The sequence below is a fragment of the Cervus elaphus genome, chromosome 25, assembly GCF_910594005.1.
Source record: "Cervus elaphus chromosome 25, mCerEla1.1, whole genome shotgun sequence".
Classification (NCBI taxonomy): domain Eukaryota; kingdom Metazoa; phylum Chordata; class Mammalia; order Artiodactyla; family Cervidae; genus Cervus; species Cervus elaphus.
This window is the reverse complement of record NC_057839.1, coordinates 6,314,177-6,331,323: the sequence shown is the minus strand read 5'-3', so window position 1 is coordinate 6,331,323 and position 17,147 is coordinate 6,314,177.

Sequence of the window (17,147 nt, the reverse complement as noted above, 5' to 3'; positions counted from 1 at the left end):
CACAGTCTGTGCATTGGAAGCCAGCCTTCACCACTGGACCTCCAGGGAAGTCCTGGTTCATCTCAGAGCGTCTTTGTAGGGCTGTCGGTGGAGGGCACCATTATAAACAATACAGCCCTCTCTGCTGCCCTTCATGCCGGAGAAGTTCGCAACGCAGGGAAGCAGACCCTGACCCCTCACTCCTACGATGCCTTCCTCGGCTTTGAGCCTGCTCTCAGTGTGAATCTTTTGCTACTGTTGTGGGGGCATTTCTGCAGCTGTGTTTTATATTTTAAAACATTAAGAAGTGTCGATTAAAAATTTTCTCTTTCATTCCTATATAGGGTAACCAGACTTGGCGAATAAAAATAAAAATATAGGACATCCAGTTAAATTTGAATTCCAGGTAAACAAAGAATACTTTAAGAAATATATGTGTTCCAAATATTGCATTATTTGGTGCTGATCTGAAATTTTAATTTAACTGGGCATCCTGTATTTTATGTGGCAGCTCTACTCTCTCCACAAGGAAAATGGCTCAATATCCATTTTCTCTGACCAGAGAGCAATTGTTTACACTTGTTTTTGCCATGATGATCTGCTTTGAGCTTGTTAAAATAATTGGTCAAAATATACATGTGCCTGGGGAGTTCAGATGTCTGCATTTCCAGAAGAGTGTAGGAAATTGAATCCAAATATTGATATTTCTGATGATTAATCATTAGCAGTGTTTGTGCCTGATGCCAGCTCTTCCTTTTGCCTGAACTGACAGATTAGTGAAAAAGATAGCCAGTCACTTGCTTCTACCGAAGCCCGTATCATTAAGCGCCTTCACTTTTCAGTGGTTGCTTTAGTGTTTATAACCATTGTAGTTAGTGTGTAATTAAGACATGGAAAATACCTCCTTGAGGCTAGAGGCCGTCTGGCTCTGTAAATAGTACTTGTACTGATCAAGCCAATAAACTGTTCACACCTGAGGGACAAGCTGGGCACCAACCCCCTACCCCCACCCTGCCACTGACCCCAACAATTTAGAACTAAGGTAGTCCTTTAAGAGTCACAGAATAAAATTCACAGAATATGAATGAAAGAAATCATCTCTAGACATTATACGGGTTTTTGCCAGTATTTTCCCAGAGCCTTTTAATTTTATTGTATAAATTCCCATAGATGGGCAGGCGCAGATCTCTTCTGGAGTTAAGGGAGGCTGGGCATCTAAAGGTGGATAATCTCCCATTAAATACTCTTTTTAGAGGAAAAAAGGGGCTTCCCTGATGGCTCAGCGGGTCAAGAATCCACCTGCAATGCGGGAGACACAGGAGACATGGGTTTGATCCCTGGGCTGGGTAGATCTCCTGGGGGAGGAAACGGCAGCCCACTCCAGTACTCTTGCCTGGACAATTCTGTGGACAGAGGCGCCTGGGGGGTTACAGTCCACAGGGTCGCAGAGAGTCAGACACAAGCGACGACCAAGCAGACACACAGAGGAGAGAAGAGGAGTCTCGCTCGGGTGAACGGGGGAGAGTGGAGACTGTAGGGGTGTGGTGTAGGCTGGAGTGTTCTTGTGGCCCCTGAGCTGTGGGTTTAGCGCTTCAGTCTGTCTGCCAACTGTGTGAGAAGCAGGCCCCAAAGCCTCTGTATTCAGCAGCAATTCACTGCTGGCTCCCCTTGGCAAAAGGCCAACCGGCGAACCTCTCTGCATTGCTATAGGAAAGGTAAGTGCATGCTCAGTTGCTCAGTCACGTCAGACTCCTCATGACCTTTGGACGTAGCCCTCCAGGCTCCTCTGTCAGTAAGATTCTCCAGGCAAGAACACTGGAGTGGGCTGCCATTTCCTCCTTCAGGGGAGCTTCCCAACTCAGGGATGGAACCCACGTCTCCTGTGTCTCCTGCATTGACAGGCAGATTCTTTACTGCTGAGTCATCAGGAAAACCCATAGAAAAGGTAAGTAGCTGTTCAAAATTGCAAGTGCATCTAGAGGAGATACACTTCTGTCATCATCTTCTACATTTTGTACAGTGTGTGTGATGCAACTATACACAGAGGCAGGGTTCTTCTAGCAGGTGAAGGCTGACTGTTGCATCAAATTCCATTGCCGTCCATTCTGGAGACTGCTTCCCATGAGACTCTGAGCCAAAGCAATGGTTAGAGTGGCATTTCAGGTTTCTCCCCTTTTGGGTTCTATTTTGTGTCCCATTGTTCAGAAGATTAGCTTAATATAAGAAGGAGGCAATTAATTCGATTTCAGGGAAGGCTATTCATTCATTAAACAAACATTAGCAGAACACTTGCTCTTGATGCCCTTTTGGCCTAACAAGAACAAACAGGAGAAACAGACATCTTGTTTGCTGGTTCAGCGGTGCCAGTGATGTGTGGTTTGGTGGCCTAGACCCACGACTTTTGTGCATATTAGAATTATAGGTCACCACTAGGTCATGAAGACGTGGACGGAGCTGAGTGAGGTGAGGACAAAGTGGGGAGGACAGGGAAGAATGGTCTGGGGGCTGTCCAGACCTGGGCAAGGATATAAGATCCCTCCAACATGCAATCCAAACCCCTCAGACAGAGTACTTGGGTCTAATTATCTATATCCAATGGCTTTAGCCAGGCAAATAGCTGGCAAGGTAAGTGGTTAAAATACTGGATATGATGGCAGGAGCTCAGAAAGTCATAGGACTGGAAGGGAGAGGGTTGAGTAAGGCTACAAGGGTGCCATTTTTCTGTTCATCTATTCATTCACTCATTAATTCACTCAGCAAACATTTATGAATATCTGTTCTGCAAAACTCAAAGATAAATAAAGCTGACTACATACCCTCAAGGAGCTTAGCACCTTGTGGGAAAGAAAGGCAAGTAACAATGATTAGAAATACTAACTGAAAAAAAGAGAGATACTAGCTAAACCTTGCTATATACAGTCTTTTTGTGCCAATCCCCAATTTGCTCAGGGTGACAGAAAGAGAGCCGGGTGTCACTTGTACATGCTGTGGATGGCAGTACAGGAGATGAGCTTAGGGAGCCTGTTGCTTTTATAGTGGACAGTAAGCCTACCTACCCTTTACTTTGAAGGGGGATGCTATCTACCTTCTGAGTCCACTTGCTATGTAAACCTTCTTGAAAAGATAACCTATAGTCAAGACAGTGTCTCCATTCACAAGATATGCAGAAAACACGAGAGACTCCAGAAAACTGTTTTCTCAGAATAAAGAAGGTCACCAGCAGGAGTGGGAAGGGGGTGTGGTGTGATCAGACACTCTCTCCTATTGGCCAGTGATAAAGGTTTTTCTTTATGAGAAACATGCAGCTTCCCCCATGAGCATCTCAGAGCAGATATCTGAAGAGGACGGCTGCCTCTGAAGGAAGGAAGGAAATTAAAATCTGCTGAGGACCTCCTGTATCTCAGGCTCTGCAATCAATATTTCTACAACTTCCATTTCACTTTGTCTCATAATAAACTTTCTTTTTTATTGTGTTAAATTCATATCACATAAAATTTACCATTGTAATCATTTAAAAGTGTACAACTCAGTATCATCAAGTTCATTCACCAGGTCGTGCAACCACCACCACTATCTAATCCCAGACATTAGCATCAACCCAACAGAAACCCCAGACCTAGGAAGCAGTCACTCCCCATTCCTCCCTGCTGCTCAGCCTCTGGCAACCACTAATCTGCTTTCTGCCTCTATAGGTCTGCCCATTCTGTATGTTCATAACAACCTTTTAAAAAATTTTTTTAAAGACTTTCTTTGGATGTGGACCATTTTTAAAAAGTCTGTATTGAATTTTTTTACAATATTGCTTCTGTTTTATGTTTAGGTTTTTTGGCTTCAAGCCATGTGGGAATTTTAGCTCCCCAACCAGGGATCAAACCCACACCCCCTGCACTGGAAGGCAAAGTCTTAACCACTGGACCACCAGGGAAATCCCCATATCAACCTTTTAATATAAGTATTGTCATTCCCATTTCACAGATGAGGAAGCCATAGCTCAGAGAGAGAGGTTTACGTCCCGCCCAAGGTCACAGAGCTGGTCGGTGAGGAACGCGAGGGACTCTGCTCTGGGCCCTCCAGGCAGAGGAGCGTGGTCAGGCACTTGCGTGGCCCTTGAACTTGGCTTAGAAAGGCTCTCAGGAGCATGCCCCTGGTTACTGCGTCCAGGGTGTGGAGCAGAGCAGAGGAAGGGGAGCGAATCCTGTGCACCAGGCCTGTATCAGAAGGCAGGCAGGAGAGAGAGGTGCTCCAGGTGGAGGAAGCATCCAAGGTGTTACCAGGGGGTGGCCGGGCGGCCAGGAGCCAAACCCCTGCTGTGGGAGGCTCTCTCTCGGTTAGGGGGCATCTGGTGGTGGGGGCAGAACCCTGATTCTGGAAGCGCTTGTAGCACAGAAGGCTGTGACTCCCCCAGTCCAGCTCCTAACACCTCTGTTTATTCGAGTGAGCCTGACAAGAAAGCGCCTGAGGAAGTCAGCTGACTCAGGTTTCATTTTCTCCAGGGAAACCCAGACCTGTCTTTGGGTGAAAGTCTCTCTTGGCAGCTGTCAACACCCTCCACTGCCCCGGGGGCGCTGAGTGACTGAAGGGGAGTTCACGAGTGGCCTCTGGTCAGAGCAGCTGCCGTGTGAGAGCTTCCCTGGCTGTGTGAGCCTTTTGTCTGTCTCCTGGGAACCCGTGAGAAGCTGGGTCAGGGCCCCACACGCCCACGGCAGCCGTCTCCTTCAGCCTCATGGGGCCACTTTCTGGGCCTTCCCCCAAGCCTCTGGGACTCAGGGAGCCCCTTTTCTTGCTTGGGGGAGTATGGTAGGTGTTTGGGTGTGTTCCTTCTCAGATTCCCAAAACTCAATAAGCTCATGGCCTCTGCCTCTGGGGAATGTTGGCTTCCCGCCTCCCCAGCACGGGCAAGCAGAATCAGGTGGGGGAAGGGGGGTTCTTTGGGCGGTCCTGGCTCACACTTTCCTCTTGAGGATCTCTCTCAGAAGGATATGCACCCCCAGCTCTGACCCTAGGGTCTTCAGAAGGGTTATGTATTCAGCAAAATGAGCCTTTCCAGATGGGCCAAGCTGCAGCAGCTGTCACGTAGGGCCTCCGCCAGCCCCTGCGGGCCCGTGGGATACAACCGTCACTGCATCTGGCTATGTCTGACTCCAGTCAGATGAGCTGGGACGTGAGGTATGTGCCTTCCTCCTGGCAGGGAGCTGGGCGAGCCTGTTCTATGGGTTAGGGTGACGACCCTACGGGTGAGTGGGAAGAAAGGGGGTATGGCCTAGAAGATGTCTGACTGCCCACAAAGATGGATCCCATAGCAAATACCCTATTCTCACTCGGCAGAGTGGACATGGAATCAGGACTGACTTGGGCTCATCCACCTTTGCCACATGTGGCCAGGTGGACTTGGGCAAAACCCTTTGCATCAATGAGGCTTTGCTTCCTCTTTTTACAAAGCAGGTAATACTCCCCTCACTGAGGTGTTGTGAGGCTTAAATGAGAATGCGTGTGAGATATCCGATAGATGGGTAATAAATGTAGATTTATTCAAGTCTGGTTATTGGAGGCTCTGACTTTTCCTTGTAGCATTCAAATATCCTAAGAGAATGAGTGGATTTGCTCATGGCCCCTTATCTCTTGGCCTCAAAGCCTGCCTTAGCCATTTCTGGGACATTTTTCTGACCAGTCATCCTGGTCCCAGCCTCTGTCTGACTCAGGAAGGGACTCTAGTCCCTTCCAGTTTCTGTGCAACTCTGTAAATTAAAGACTGCAAGCTGCCTTTTCTGGCTTTTGAGTTTCTAGCCTTTGAGTGAGGAAGTCCCTTTGAGACCCGCACTCTCTCTGTTACGCCCTTTGGTTTAGAGTGATTGAGGCTGCATGTCCTGTGGCTTGGGAGGCATAGAGAGAGATGGCTACGTATGCTTTGGAGCCAGACGGCTTGGGTTGAAATGCTGGCTCCATCGCCAATTGTCTAGGTGACCTTGGGCAAATATCTTCCTCTCTCTCTGCCTTAATCTTACCTTTTCTAAGAGGTAGATATGATCATCTTACATGTATATGTCAGGGCTACTGGGCAGATGAGATGAGCTAACACACATGGACACTTAGGACAAAACATGGAAGGAAGGATGCCATAGCTTTCAGTTGATATCAAGACCTTAAGTTCTGTGCGCTTGTCTAGAAACCCCATGGGCTGAGCCAAGCATCCATGAGGGCGTAGCAGCACATTCTGTTTTCTAGATACAAGAGATGGGGTGATGGGCGGGAGGGAGGCAGAAAATGAACATTTCTTGGTGCCTGCTGGGTGTCAGCCTGCACCCCACTACCTGTCCTACATTTATTCATTTACCGTGATGAGAATCCTATCAGGCAGGTGTCTGTTTTTACTGAAACTTCACAGAGAAGACAGCAGGGTCAGGGAGGTTAAACACCTCGCCCAGATGTTAGAGCTGAGTCAGGGTTCAACCCTGGGTCTGTCTGAAAAGCACATTATTCTCCCATTCTCCCTCACCCTTTCCTGTTGGCTGAAACGGAAAGTTCCTAAACAGAGAAGGGACTGTTCTTTAAGACCTATTGTGCTCTTGTTGGTTGTATTTTAAGAGCTGCCCTAAGTGACTGTGAGGCAATCTATAAAGATTAAATACAAACTCCTCATCCCAAACTGTCCTCTGAGCTTTCAGGTCACATTGTTAACATGCCGGTAGTGGTCCTGCCGTCACTCTGTCCCTCTGCTGACCTGGGGATTTGATTGCCCATGGTCATCATCTACAGCCACAACAAAGTCAGAGAGATTCACGGCTGGTTCTATGACATTTGTCACTTAATGTTAACTTCCTTCCATTAAAAAGTGTTAATTCCACCAGAGTAAAAAGAGGCTGCTTTCCTTCACATTACAAGCCATCTAGAACCTTCTTAAGTTTTCTAGAAACTAAAATCTTTAGAAACAGTTAACACTGGTTTTCATGAAGGGCAGTGGTGTTGGCTCGGGCAGACAGAGCCTCCGGGGTTAGGACTGTAGAGCTTGGGAGGCCAAGAGGTGGTCCAGGTTTTAAATGGGAGATGCTGCTGGGGTGGGTGCTCTGGCTGTCGGTGACGGTGGGGAGTCTGGGGAGACGCATAGACAGTCCAGAGAGGGTCTGGGTGGTGGGGGTCCCCTCAGCGGCACAGTGCCGGAGGTGATTCCCAGTCAGGACTCCGTCAGTTTTGAAAAGAGGAGTGTTGGGTGGTGAACACTCAGTGCAGCTGTCTGGAGCAAGCTGCTCTTGTGAATGAGGAACCCACATTTTGGGAGTAGGGGATACAATGGAAGGCTCTCCTCTCTTGGGGAACCCCACCAGGCGGGGCTGACACCAAAGACGCCACTGGAAATGGAAGTCCTGTGCCGAGCCCCATCTTGATGTCCCCTAGGTCAGGAATGCTTTCTGGATGAGAAGAGTGGAGCAGGGAAGATAACCTTCCCTTAAAACGCGGACACCTTCCCAAAGCCCATCGTATGAATCAGAAGGCCAAAGCAGGTGGAGATGGCTTACCTTAGCCTCCCTCCACAAACTGGCATTCGAGCCCATCTCAGTCTGTGGACCTTTCACCCCAGATGACAGAAAGGGTGGCTGGGCCCAACCCAACTGATCTTTGTGGGCTTCACATGCCCAGGAGCCAGCTCTCTCAGAACAGGGTGGGTGACGAGGAAACACACAGCTGGGGGTTGGGTAGCTGTATCTGAGGCAAACAGAGGCAAACAGATGCCTTCACACCAGACTGACGAGGCCAGCTACACCACCCACCACTGCCCAAATCCAGAGAGGGAGACGTGATCAGATTTGGGTTGGGTTGCCCAGTTTGTTGACTTAGCAGTGCGGCCAATGTCTCTTTGATTGAAGGTGTGAGCTAGTCCTTGAAGAAATTCTCTCTGACTTCCTGCAAATAAATATTTGCATCAGAGTGTGGTGGTTCCGGGGGCCCAGCAGAAACAGGCTTAAGAGGAGTGAGAATGGCTAGGGTTACGTCTGCTTTAGCTCTGTAAGGGAACACCACAGAAAGCTGCCAGCAGACAAAGCTGTGAGTGAAGTGGATGTCGTCCCTAGCAAAGGCGAGGGCTAGCCCAGGTGTGCTGTCCTGCGCGGTTACAAAGAGTAACTCGTTAACCCCTGGCCACAACCCTGATGAAGAAGGTACTGTTACTACTTTTTATTACTATATTATTATTAGCTATTACAAGTTAGGGTCCTTCAAGAAGCAGAGGTCAAGAGGAGATTAGATGTGCCAGAGATCTGTGGGACAAGCGGCTGTGAAGGGTAAAGGCCAGGAGAGCGATGTGGGGCTGACAGCCGTAAGAAGGAGAGAGGGCAGGAAGACTGGGGAGGAAGAGCTTCAGACAGCAGCGCAGTCTGGGAAACCCCCAGCCAGGCTGATGGCAGTCTCCAGGCAGAAGTCACTTTCTAGATTACCTGTCCTGCAGGAACGGGCTGAAACTAACACTCCCTCCCAGCTCAGTCACCGTCTGGCACGGCCTGCAGGATCACGTGGCCCGCGGGCCCAGCAGCAGTCAGCCCTGGGCTCCTTCTCTTCTGGGGTAGAGGGGGACGGTCACATCCACATCACGGCCCCTACTCTAAACCCATAAGCAGAAAGTGAGTTCTCTTGAAGGAGGTCTGGGCAGCGCACCTCCATGGCCACCACACCCCCATTTTACAGATGGGGAGAAAGAGACACAGAGAGGCTGAGTCACTTGTCCACAGTCTCATGGCCAATAAGTGGAAGAGCTGGCACCAAACGTGGCCTGGGGCCAAAGTCCACCGCCTTAACCATTGGTCACACTGTGGGCTGTAAGGTTATCTGTGGGGCTTTAGGGGAAAGTACAGCTTTGGAATCAGGCCGGCCGGCGTGTCCCTTCTCGCTCTGGCACACACTGGCTGTGGCAGATTGAGACTGGGATGCACAGAGTGCCTGGAACTGCTGCTAACAGAGAGTCGGTGCTCAGGCTGCGAGGGGCGGCCACCAGCGGTCACACAGCACAGAGTGACGGGAAGAAGAGACAAGCTTCCAAACAGGAGGATGTTCTCAACAGCTTCCTGGAACTCTCCAGAGGCCCTGAGGAGCGACTCCCTAGGCAGTCCCCGCTTCTGACCAGCACCTTCAGGTCAGACTCACGTGTAGAGCTTGGCTATCAACCGAGCCCCTCCTGCCCTCATCTCTGGTCTGATCTCAGCCTAGGGCTCTGTCTCCATGCAGAGTGTGGGCGTGTTAAGATCCAGCTTTCTGGATTATTTCCAGGAGTCCCATAAAGAATCCGGCTTGGGTCCCCAGACCATGAGTAGTGGGCTATGGAAGCTCTTCTGGTTGATTTCAAAGCCCTGCCTCCTGCTGTCCTCCCTGTCCATGCACCGAAGCCTGTGGGCAGGCTGGCGCTAGGGAAGGCCCAAGCATCGACCTGGAGGAAGGAAAGGTGCCAGGTACTGGTGCTCAGGTCAGCTCCATAGTGATGGCCATGTTACTAAAGGGCTTTGCCTGAGTTACTGTGTTAATCCTCAAATTTAAACTAATACTGTGAAAGGTGTTACTAGTTCCAAACGTGTTGTTAAACGTGATGCTGGTGAGGGATGTGTTCATTCAGCAAATGATTCCCAAATGTCTGATACATGCAGGCACTGTGTGAAGTGCCAGTACATGTGGGGAGAAGAATGTGATGTGGTTCTTTCCCTTAAGAAGCTTGAAATTCTGGGGGATTTGAACATAGCAGCAGAGGAACAGGCGCTCAGCTGTGAAATGCACAGAGGTGGGTGGGCCAGCCACACTCGAGGTTGAGAAGATGTCTCAGAAGTGGCGACGGGGACTTCCCTGTTGGCGCAGTGTATAAGAATCAGCCTGCCAGGCAGAGGACACAGATTTGATCCCTAGTCCGAGAAGATTCCACATGCCAACGAGCCACTGTGGGATTGCCCGTGTGCCACAGCTACTGAGCTCACGTGCTGCAACCACTGAAGCCTGCACGCCGAAAGCCTGTGCTCGGCAACTGCAGTGAGAAGCCCATGAAGTGAAACCAGAGTAGCCTGCCTTCGCCATAACTAGAGAAAGTCCACGCAAAGCAATGAAGAACCAGGGCAGCCAAAAAAAAAAAAAAGTGGTGGCAATTATATGAGGTCTTGAAGGGTGAGCTGAGGTTTGCCCAGGGGCTAGGTAGAGAGCATTCTACAAAGAGGGACAATGCGTACAATGCGTATAAGGAGAGCAGCCTAGAGTTTAGTTGTATGTAGACTCCTGGGGAAGAAGTGTCAGCAGACAGAAGTGGGCAGTAGGTGGGGAGTAGGCCATGAACCATGCTGTAGGCCTTGCTAAGTAGGTGAGATTTTATCATATACATTATGTGAGAGTCTTCGTATGGGATACAACAGAATAGAATCAACAGTGACAGTAATTGCTATTATATGGATATAATAATTATCATACTTTTATTCTATTTTTTTATAAGTGAGTACACCAGGCCTTTTTCTAAGGGCTTGGTGTGCGTACTAAGTTGCTTCAGTCGTGTCTGACTCTTTGCAACCCCGTGGACTGCAGCAAGCCCACCAGGCTCCTCTGTCCAAGTGATTCTCCAGGCCAGAATACTGGAGTGGGTTGTCACTTCCTCCTCCAGAGGATCTTCCCAACCCAGGGATCGAACCTGCGTCTCTTATGCATTGCCAGGCAGGTTTTTTACCATTAGCGTTACCTGGGCTTTACCTGAGTTAATGTGCTAATCCTTAAAATTAACACTGATTAAGTGTTAAAGTATTATTGCAAAAGGTGTTATTAGCTCGACTTTACAGATAAGGAAACTGAGGCACAGGAAGAGAGTAAATGACTGAGTTTAAACCCAGGCTGCCTGACTCCAGGGTACCCACCTGCCCCTGCTCTTTGCCTAGTAAAGAAAAGCAATGATGCAGAGCCCCAAAATGTGATAAAGACTCTATTCCTTTCAGCGATTTCCAATTCCTGTCCAAGCCTTGTCCCTGAGATTTGGTTTTTACTCAGTGTTTCAGTGTCAGGCAGCCCTGAGGTGGTTCTGAGATCTGGGGATGAAAGGTCCAGATTTCAGATAATTCACAGTCTTTCCATTGTTGATACTGCCTGGTTAACATCCCGCTCTCTCTGAATGTCAACTCTCATTCCCGAGAGGCGGCCTGCTGACAGCAGGAATGCTTCTGAGCTGATTGCTCTGTGAGCAGGCGCCAGGCCTGGGCCTGGGGTGGCATCTGGAGTGAAATGCAGCAGCATTTCCCCTCCTTCTCACCAGGGGAGATGAATGCTATTAATCCCTACAACAGACCAGGCAGCGTGTCTGTACGTGCATGTGTGCTAAGTTGGTTCCGTTGTGTCTGACTCCTTGTGACCCTGTGGACTGCATCCTGCTAGGCTCCTCTGTCCTTGGAATAGTCCAGGCAAGAATGCTGGAATGGGTTGTCATTTTCTCCTACAGGGGATCTTCCCAACTCAGGGATCGAACCTGCATCTCTTATGTCTCCTGCATTGGCAGGTGGCTTCTTTACCACTAGCACCACCTGGGAAGCCCATAAGCTGTCTATTGATTTCTAGCTAATATTTCATCTCTACTACCTTTAGGCAAGAGTTCTTAACATCCCCATTCTTCAGATGAGGAAGCTGAGGCTTATGGAGGTGAAGACTTCTTGCTCAAGATCATATAGCTCATAAACGGCAGAGCTGGAGTCTGAACCCAGCCTGACTGCCTGTAAAACCCACTCACTTTCCCCCACAACATTCTAATCTTGTGAGGTAAGTATTACCATCCCTGCTTTATAAATAAATAATAAATAATGAAATGGAGGCTCAGAGAGGTGTAGTCACTTATCTGAGGTCACATAGCAAGTACATCGCAGCAGTAGGGTTGGAGCCCAAGCCTGTCTGTCTCCAGGGACTCCGGGACAGTCTTTCATCCTGGTTCAGCCTAGACTCTAAGGAGGCCACAATCCCTGGAATCAGGAGAATCTTCTGTTCTTCGGTCCCCAATCCCTGAGCCCAGCACCCACTCCTAACTCTGTGCATCTGGAAGAGCAAAGAGGCTTATTCTGTCTTTTCTGTCTCTCCATCCCATGACCTGATTCTGCAGCACTAGGGTGAACCCTGAACCAAAATTCAGAAGACTGGGTCAAGTCCTTGAGTCACTCTCTTGAGCTTGGGCAGACCACTTCTTTGTAAATTGGGGTGGTGAGTGCCCAGTTGGCTTCTTAGGGGAGCTGCCGGGAGAAGCAAAGCAAGCAAAGTGGATCAGAAAAGGCTTTGAAAGCAGCCCAGGGTGGTACAGGAGTATTATCCTCACTTTGCTGTTTTCTTCCCTTCCTCTCCCCTCTTGCTTCACTGTGCAGCGTCTACCAGCAGGAAGGCACTCTGCAGGCCTCTCTCCAGACCCACAGTTAGTGACGCCCCTCTGGTCTGGCTTGTTGGACCACATTTCTCAGAGTTTTCCCACCCTCAGCCCTCCCAACTGTCTCTGAGGCCTCTGCCTCCTCAGGGGAAGATGCCAGGGCAGATAACCCAGTTGCTTTCGTGACCAAACCTGAAAGTAAATAAATGAAGACTTACAGAGGACCTGCAACTTGCCAGGTACATGAAGCGTTTGTCACTGCCACCCTGAGAATGCGTCTGGCTTACTTTTGATGAACGGAGGCTAAGAGGCCACCCGCTTAGGGCATGCTGGAAAGAGAAGTCCACCTCTGGGCTGCTACACTCACTGGGAGGCCAGACCCTCGACTCCCTTCTACTCACCCTGCCAATGGGCAGGTCCTTCTGTACCCACATCTGTGGCTGTCTGTCCTGGAGGCCTAACAAGCCAGGACTAACAAGTCCTGGGCTGGGAAGATGAGCGTTTCCTTCTGGCTGCCCAGGATCTTTCAATCACCCAAAGAAATGGAGACTCTGAGGACATCTCTGCTCCTGGTCCCTTCATCCCAGCCCCACTTCAACTTCTGAGTACCAGGTGGGCCTGAAGGGTGCCGGGGCAGAGGCCTTTGTCTGCATTCTGGCAGGGCCAATGTCTGCAGAAGGCAGCCTCTGATGTGGGCAGGAAAGAACTGCTGTCCCTGGGGATCAAAGATGCCACTTCCAGTGGGCAACCCCATCAACCAGAGTGTGATCTTGGACAAGTCTCATCCCTTTTCTGAGCCTTGGTTTCTTGGTATGTGAAATGGGACCATATCCTTACCCCTCCGGGCTTCCCGGATAGCTCAGTTGGTAAGGAATCCGCCTGCAATGCAAGAGACCGGGTTCGATCCCTGGGTTGGGAAGATCCCCTGGAGAAGAGAAAGGCTGCCCACTCCAGTATTCTGGCCTGGAGAATTCCATGGACTGTATAGTCCATGGGGTGGCGAAGAGTCGGACACGCCTGAGGAGTTTCACTCAGTCTCTGTGGTGTGGGCGGGATAGATGCGTCACCACGTGAAAGTAAACGGAAAGCAGCGCTGGCCTGCTGCACGATGCGCAGGCCTCGGTTCCCTTCCAAGGCGGCAGCAGCGGAGCGTGACCCGGCGCCGAGCCCTGGGAAGCAGGAGGCCCTCTGCATGCCCAGGCGCTGAGGTGTGGGGTGGTGCGGCGCACCCCCCACTTCCCTCTCGGGCAGCAGCTGCGCACCGCCTGGCGCCCGGGCCCTGCGGGGAGGCCCAGGCTGAGGGTCCCGCGGCGCGTTCAGCGGGGCACCTGCTCCATCTAGCGGCGTCTGGCGAGCAGCGCCGCCGCGCGCGCCCGCGGGCCACAGCCTCCCGGCTCCACTCCTCCCGTGTACGAGGAGGGTGCTGCTGCGTGCACTGCGGCCCCGTCTTCATTCTGCGTCTCCCACCAGTCACCACGTCCTCTGCGCGGTCCTGCAGGCTCTCACACTGGTCCTGCCGGGTTTTTAGTTCTTTGGTCCCCTCACCCGCCAGCCACTCCCCATGCTTTTGGTCGAATTCGTGAGGTCCCCGCCGATCCCTTTGGGCTTCCCAGGTGGTGCTAGTGGTAAAGAACCCGCCTGCCAGTGCAGGAGGCCTAAGAGACATGGGTTCAGTCCCTGAGTTGGGAGGATCTCCTGGAGGAGGCCATGGCAATCCACTCCAGTCTTCTTGCCTGGAGAATCCCATGGACACAGGAGCTTGGAGGACCACAGCTCAAACAGTGGTAGAGTCAGACGCGTGCACCACCATCCTTCCCAGAGCTGGTCCCTCTTCCGCCTCTGGAGACACCGCTCCTCAGCTCCATTTCAGCTTGTGGCTCCATCTTCCGCAGAACCCTGTGACTCTCTGCCCCCTCCAGAGCAAGCCCCTTCTGTTGGCCTGGCATCTGAGGCGGTCCATCTGGTGGCCCGGCCTCAGCCCTCATCGCCCCCATCTTGGCCTGCTCACGACCCTTTAAGCCTCGGCAGCTCCCTGACATCTCCGCCTGATTTGGGGTCCCCTCCTCCTGCTTGTGGTCTCTCCAGGTCCCACCTCTGCTGGGAAGCCTTCCAGGACTGCTGGAATCCTCAGGGATGCCATCCCCTTTGGACAGCAGTATGGAGGTGTTATTGGCGTCAGAGGTGGCCAGGTCAGGGGTGTGCATGGAATGAATTTTTGTTGTTGTGAGGATTACATGAAATGCCTTTAGGCACTTAGAATGGTATCTGACTCATTGTAAGCTCTGAGTTAATGTGGTTATGGCCATTATTATCATTATTAAATCCTGTGTCCATTAATTACCAGCAGTGACTTTGGGCCCCTGATTTTACTTCATTGAGTTCTTCCCATCTGGAAAATGGGTATTTTTTTATTATTTGTATTTCTATCCCAGAAAGTTGCCATGGTGCTAAATGAGGTGCAGAGATGTTTGGCACATAGCAGGTGTCCAAGAAAGACTAGTCCTCTCCGTTTAGTTCACACTCTGGCTGCTCATCAGCTTCTCATAGACCCTTCTTAGTTATCCAGAAGTTTTTCTGCCTCTCTGGAGGCATAACGCCTTCTTCCCAACAGACTTTAATCTTTTCCCTTAAGGTCTTCAGTTGATGTGAGGAAGTCCAGTATGTTTTAGAGGATAGTCTTTTATTCAGATTTAAATGTCAATCACATCTATTAATGCAAAGTTCATGCATGCATGATAAATTGCTTCAGTCGTATCCAACTCTTTGAAATCCCATGTACTGTAGTCCTCCAGGCTCCTCTGTCCATGGGATTTCCCAGGCAAGAAGACTGGAGTGGGTTGCCATTTCCTTCTCCAGGGGATCTTCCTGACCCGTGGATCGAACCCTCATCTTCTGCATGTCCTGCACTGCAGGCGGATTCTTTCCCCATTGAACCACCTGGGAAAACACAACATCTGGAATGGCATTTGACAAAAAACTGGGTACCGCGGCTTAGCCAAGTTAACACAAAAAATTAACCATCACAGTGGGCTAACATTTATCTTGTAAGGAGTTTATAAGCTCATTCATTTTCTTTCATTCTTTTTAAGTTCCTTCTCCACCTCCCCATACTCCTCTCTGCTTCCTTTTCTCCATCTTTTACTTACTTTCTAGCAGCCAGTTTAGTGCCTCCGTTGCTTTCCCCGATAGAATCCACAATGATCCACCTTCCTCCACCTCCCCCCAAGCATTCATTATTCTGTGTCAGCACTGAGACTCTGGCTCCATGGACTGGGCAGGGAGTGGGGGCCTAGGAGACGGGAGGACTGGGTACCCTTAGTTCCCGGTCACCTGCCACAAGATTCTGGCCGCCCTTCAGGTGTTCTAGTCTGGGGAAGGGGCCTCACTTGGACTTTGGGAGGGGGAGGTGAGGCAGGACTTCACGTGGCAGCCTTCCTGGTGGGGGTAGAGAGCAAAGTGATACAGTTGGAGAAACTTGGCTGGAATAAACTGGCCGAAAGACTGATCAGGGAAGGTAAAATGATGAGGCTTGTTCATGTAAAGTGCTTCTTGAAGAACAGAGGTCCCAGAATGGTAGGTAAACCATGAAAGCTGGTGGAGGTGTGCTCTGGGACCCCAGACCAATTTTGAAAACATCTATATGATATAATTTGACATATAATACAAAAAATAAACTACACATATTTAAAATGTATAATTTAATGTTTTTGATAGATGTGTATACTCATGAAATCATCACACAATCAAAATAATAAATATACCCACCACCCCGAAACGTTTCCCCTTGCCCTTGGTAGTATCCTTCACTCCTCTCTGCGCTGACCCTCCCCAGCCCCAGATAACCATTGATCTGCTGCTTGTCACTATAGATTAGTTTGTGTGTTCTAGATTTTATATTATAGATGCATACAGTATGTATTCTTTTTGTCTGGCTTCTTTCATCAGTATAATTGTTTTGAGATTCATTCATGTTGTGTCTGTCTATAATTCATTTTTCTTTATTGCTGAGTTGTATTCCATTGTATGATGATTGCACTGGCTTAGGTCTTAAGCCTACCCCTAAACCAATCACTGCGGCCAGAGGTATGGGAGGGAATGATTAGCCTAGACTATATCATGTGCTCCATGTCTAGAACTGTGAGTAGTTAGCTCTCAAAATCTCATGCACCATCAAAAGTCCACTCAGTGGGGCTGGTAACTCATGAGATTTTCCTCTTCTCTTCAAGATCTGAGGATTTTGGTCTCCAATCAGTCCCTGGACTGGGGTGCAGAGGTTGTTTTTCGAGGTCTGTGAATTAAATTGGGCCTTATTTTGATGTGAAGAAACTTCTTTCAGCTCCTTGTAAGAAACCCATATGGGCATCTTTGCACATGTTTTTGGCATCGTTCCCTCTAGAGGAACTGTAATTTGGCTTGAATCTGTGGACTTGTTTTCATTGCCTTAGTTTTCATGACTGCTGCTTTCTAACACCTTCTGGTGTTTATACATCATTACAGCTAGTTTTAGGAATAGGTGGAGACAGTTTTCATGTTCTCTAGGAAATGGAGCTGGGCTTGGATTTTGGAGCTGGTAGGCTTTTAAGCACATTTCCAGCTATTGTGAGTGCGCCCTTCCTTGTCTCTGGGCACCTTTTTTTCATCTGAAGCACAGGTGCCTAAGTACCTGCCTCACAGGGCAGTTGTGAGTTTCAGGGGGTCTCATCCCTGGAGAGCCTGGCACCGAGCAGCGGTCCCCATGCCGCCTACATTTCCTCCCGCAGCCTCTCCAGTGGGCCTTCCTGGCCTTGCTCAGGGTTTATTCAGAGATGGGATGTTAGAGAACCACAGGATT